General features: G+C 43.4%; 1 non-coding gene across 1 annotated transcript; it reads left to right on the top strand.

The window, feature by feature from the left end:
* Positions 1-3,592: 3,592 nt before the first annotated feature.
* On the top strand, positions 3,593-3,664 carry TRNAE-CUC (transfer RNA glutamic acid (anticodon CUC)). Its single transcript has one exon. It is a non-coding gene; the product is annotated as a tRNA-Glu (tRNA).
* Positions 3,665-5,166: the final 1,502 nt, after the last annotated feature.

Raw genomic sequence — 5,166 nt, 5'->3', positions numbered from 1 at the left:
CCTATGGGCGGGGCACTGAGGTTTCCTGAAAGAAAGGTGGCAATCCACCCCGCAGAGGTGACATGAAAGTGGTTCTTCTGACTCAAGTGCACAGCTGAAAGCGGGGCTGCAAAGTTAGGAACGAGGCACGGCCAGCAAGGGGACATCTGTAAGAAGTTTAACTCGTCCTGTGCCTTTTCCTGGACCAAAAGAAAACCCATATTTAGCATAAAGCTCTAAATTTCCTCTTTCTACACTATAATTCCCCTTAATCATCCCAAACGTTATAGCCTTATGTGGTGAGATTCAAAAGGACAAAAGCAAACGGCAGTAAAGGATGCTTGGCCTGCCCCGCATTTAACATTGGCTGTAAGTGGGAAGAGAATCATACAGTCAACATCCAGGAGGAGTTTACTCACAAGTAACAGAGTTCACACAAGCCCAGGGCATTGTAAATAGGGACGACCAGACAACCGTAAAAAAGCAGCTTTTTGAGTAGACAACACATGTAAGACCTCTTTTGCAATGTATATTAGAAGATGACCCTTGAAAGCACAAGTTAACAACTTAAGTACAATAAAACTTCTAATGGCATATTTTTAACAAATTGTACTTTTTGGAAAACTTATAATACTTGACACAGTTCCAAAGTCTTAACCAAGGCAGTACCTTTAACACTCTTAAACAAAGCCAATTCTTAACTGCTGAAGAACTACGACAAAGACATAGAAATATGGGTACAAAATTATTTTTAAGAATATTTAAAGTGTCTTTCCATTGCTCCACAGCATATCTGGGGAATGTGTTAAGTTTGTTATAGAGCTTCAAATAATAATTAGTTTTATGCACCTAGTATCACTAAAGGTTTAATTAAATATTTAACTTTCTGCTGGAGGAAGGAGGGAACGAAAAGTGCTCACTGAACTGAGAAAGCACCTTGAGACCGTAAAACAAAACGAGGCAGGCAGCTGCACGTAATCAATGGATCCATTTATTACAGGGTAACTTACTCACAGGGTGGGCTCCCGATCGGGGAAAAACGACCTGCAGCTGCACTCCCCTCCCCACCAGCGGGGGCCACTGGGACGACTTTATAGCCCTATGGAGGCAGGCGCTTGGAAACGGGACGTGTACTCCTAAGTCAAAATTCATGACTGGGTACCTAGTCTCGTGGGCGCCGGGAATATACATCATCGTTGTTTGGGGACTAACGGAGCATGGAGGCCACCTGATCCTAACGATTATTAAAACAGTTTCTATTAACTGCAAAGCTTTGACAACAGAGAAGTGACTTACTGCACAGTTCAGTCCTGGGTAGGGTGGGTGAAAGGACAGGATAAACTGTAAGAGCCCAGGATGGCGTCAGTAATGCTAACAGCCATATATCCATACTTTTCCTAGATAAAAATAATTCACATTAAATCTAATAAATTGCAAGAAAACTGAAAGCCCACTAAAGCCCATCTTCCTTTTCTAATGCATTAATAGTTGACTTAAAGACTAAATTTACATAACCCAAAATTCAGTATCAGAAATTCACTACTGTATTAAGGAAACATCGATTATTATATTATATGTGCTATGAAATATATTTCACCTTTCTCAAAGCAGTAAAAATGTGCATGACCTTTAGAAATAACTGTCAGAAAAAATTATCTAGAATGTATTAATGTTAGTTCTGAGAGGAACAAATTAAGATTATATCCTATAAAACAAAGGAACTGAGCCATCCGAATGTTCACAGCCGTCCTGGCAAAAGATGTGGTCAGTCACCTTAGCAAGTTTGAAAAGATTCCTGGAAAGGATCTTAGCTGAAAGTATCCCCAACAGACGACTATTAGAGGTGACTTCTCATCCACCCAAGCAGAGCTGATTATTACTCCTTTGTTCCAATAAATAAACTGTAATTGCGGTTACCATACTGTGTCATCATGATTTGTGTACATCTTAATCTTGAACTTGACCCTGAAATCCCTGACAAAAAAAGACTGCCTTCTTTGCTTCTCTACCACCCATGGTAATACTAAAACCAGTATCATCTTACCCGCAAGTTCCTTTATCCACATTTGCTGAGAGTCTTTATAGATCAAAGGTCTGTAACGGAGCCAGAGGGGGTTAAATCCAGCCCACAGCCTGTTTTGTTACAGCCCAGTAGTTAGGAATGTTTTTCACATTTTTAAATGGGGGGGGGGGGGAATCAAAGAATAACAGTATTTTGTGACATGTAAAAATTATAGGAAACTCAAATCTCGAGTCTAGAAATAAAGTGTTATTGGAGCAGAGCCATGCTCAGCTGTTCCTGTGCTGCCTGCGACTGCTTTGTGCTACAACGGCAGAGTTCAGTAATCAAGAGAGAGACCATGTGGTCCACAAAATCTAAAACATTTACCATGTGGCTCTTCACAGAAAAAGCTTGCTGACCACCGTTACAGACAAAAGGAGGTAGAAAGAAGAAAAGCGGCATAGTCATTAAACATTTACTGAGGGATTTATGCACCAAACTTTTTTTTTTAAATACAAAACGGCGTTAGACACTGTCACTGACTTTGCAGATAGATAAAATTTAATATAATGAGCTAAGTGCAACTGGGGGAAAGAGTCTGGGGAAAAGCGGAATGCAAATTCCAGGCAGGGAAAAAGAATGGAAGAACTAGACTCCCCAAAGGGGCTTGACTTGTGTAAAGAACAGGGAAACCTGCAATGAGGCAGAGGCTCGGGCAAAGTGAATTGGGGCAAAAAGGGCAGGTGTACCCTCTAGATGACACTATTAGGACAGGCCCCGGAAACAGGCTGTCAAATACCTTATATGCAAAGTTAGACTAGACACATCCTTATCTTGCGCACCCATACTTCCTTGACTGCACTTTTCATACCTAAGAATAACTGTTTAATTGCCTGGCAATCCCATATTTCACTAGTCCTTTCACTCTCCTAATCCCCAAATCCCCAAAGCTTCCACCCACAGCATCGCCCTCAAATGATGACCTTGATCCCCACTTCACTGAGAAACTGAAGCCATCAGGAGAAATTTCCAAAATGTTCCACTACCCCTTCTATCCACCTACCTACAGCCGCATCAGAGGTAATGTTATACATTTCAGCAAGGTGCCATTTCGGCCTAAACCGAAGATTTTGTTTCCAATAGAACTCTGAGAGATAAAAGCTAAATGGAATCTGGCATCAATGATACCTTTAATTTAAGATTTATTTTTTAGAAGAAGAGGTTAAGAACATCTTTGGCAGATGACTTGAAAGAAGTTCCTGCCCAGCTACGCACATCACTGGCTTCTCAACTAATAAAACAAAAGCACTATCGGGACTTCCCTGGTGGCGCAGTGGTTAAGAATCCACCTCCCAATGCAGGGGATGCAGGTTTAACCCACCTCCCAATGCAGGGGATGCGGGTTTAATCCCTGGTCAGGGAACTAGATCCCACATGCATGCCACAACTAAGAGTTCGCATGTCACAACTAAGGAGCATGTGTGCCCCAACTAAAGGAGCTGGTGAGCTGTAACTAAGGAGCCCGCCTACCTCAACTAAGACCTGGCACAATCAGAAATAAATTAAAAAAAAGAGAAAGGGCACTATTAAAATGAAGCCTTTTACAGGAATTCCATGGTGGTCCAGTGGTTAGGACTCGGCACTCTCACTGCCGAGGGCCAGGTTCAATCCCTGGTCGGGGAACTAAGATCTCACAAGCAGCAAAGCACAGTCAAAAAAAGAAAATCAAGCCTTTTAACTTAACAGGGAATAAATTATAAATGTTCTCTTCTTCTCTAGTGTTTTAAAATTTACTGAAGGTAGTATAATAATAAAAGAAAATAATAATTGTCAATATGATTTAACCTAAATTTTATGACAGTATTTCTTGCTGAATGGGAAAATAATGCAATGGTACCCACATGACAAGTTATCCAACACCTTTTCTTATATATAACAGGTTCCTAAAAACTTGTGCTTAAAACTATTCTAGGATGATTAATTCACACACTAGCAAAGATTCCAATTTATGAGAATACTACGAAATTCTTTTATGCAATCATCTTCTCAAGCTCAAGGGCAGAGATTACAAATCGTATTCATCTTGGCATTCTTGGCACATAGCTTAGCATCTAGAATATAAAAGACACTCAGATAAACCTGTAATGTATTAATTGTTAATGTATTAATGTATTAATAAACTTGCTTTGACCCTGAATGCAAGATTTCCCTATACTGAATCCTGTTTGAAGGAAAATACACTTAAACCGCACATATTCCAGGATTAATGCCTTACTAGTTAGCTTTTAACCCAAATACCCCCAAGAGCCCTAACTGCCCTAATAATGTTCTCTTGTACGGAGTCTTCCCTAAAAATATGTAACATCGCTCTCTGGATAGAAGCAAAATATAGGGCATCAAGGACGAGAATTTAGAGTCTGGCATCCCTGGGTTGCAAGCTCAGCCCTTTTGGCTAGCTGGGACCGAAATAAGTAACTTAACTTTTCTGGGAAGCGTTTTCCACATCTGCCCAATAGAAGAAGACCCCTCCGACCTCCAAAGGATGCTGGCAAGACTGAATGAGATAATACTGAACCTGGCTCACGGCTGGGAGTCCAACATACACTCCTTTTCTCCCCTTCCGTTCCTGCACAACGTCCTCGATGGACAGTAAACGTGACTGCCTTTATTCTTTCAGACTTATTAATTTAGAAACGTCTGTCCAAGCCTTGGGAGCCCAGGAGCAACCCTCCTTTAGCTATTAGCGCCGGCAGCCTCCCGAGCTTTCGCGTCTGCTGTAGTATCAGTACTTCCACGCCTGGAGCCTTGCGTTTCAGGAACCAGGGCATTTCCCCCAAAACCGTGCCCCAAGCTCTGCGCATCTCTCCCGAACTCCTCCTAGCGCAGAGCGAGGAGCAGCCCGAAGCTCCCAAGGGAACCCGCGCTCGCGGCCAGGTGTTCAGAGGGAATTTCCTTCTCAATATCTCCGCCCTCCGCAACGGCGCCCGGAGGATAGAGACCACCCCGGCCAGCCCAAGGCGGGGGTCCCGCGGCGACCCCGGCATCCGAACCCCGACACCCCAGGGAGCGAACAGCATCCTCCTCCGCAGGACGCGCCGCAACCGCGCTCCCCCCGACCTCGGGGACCCTCCTGCCCCCCAGCCGCCGGCTCGGCCCCCTCCGAGCCCCGCTGCACTCCGAGCCCC

The sequence above is a fragment of the Lipotes vexillifer genome, unplaced genomic scaffold, assembly GCF_000442215.2.
Source record: "Lipotes vexillifer unplaced genomic scaffold, Lipotes_vexillifer_v1.1 scaffold664, whole genome shotgun sequence".
In the NCBI taxonomy this organism is placed as follows: Eukaryota; Metazoa; Chordata; class Mammalia; order Artiodactyla; family Lipotidae; genus Lipotes; species Lipotes vexillifer.
The sequence above is the reverse complement of the archived record's forward strand: the minus strand, read 5'-3'. Positions and strand labels throughout refer to the sequence as shown.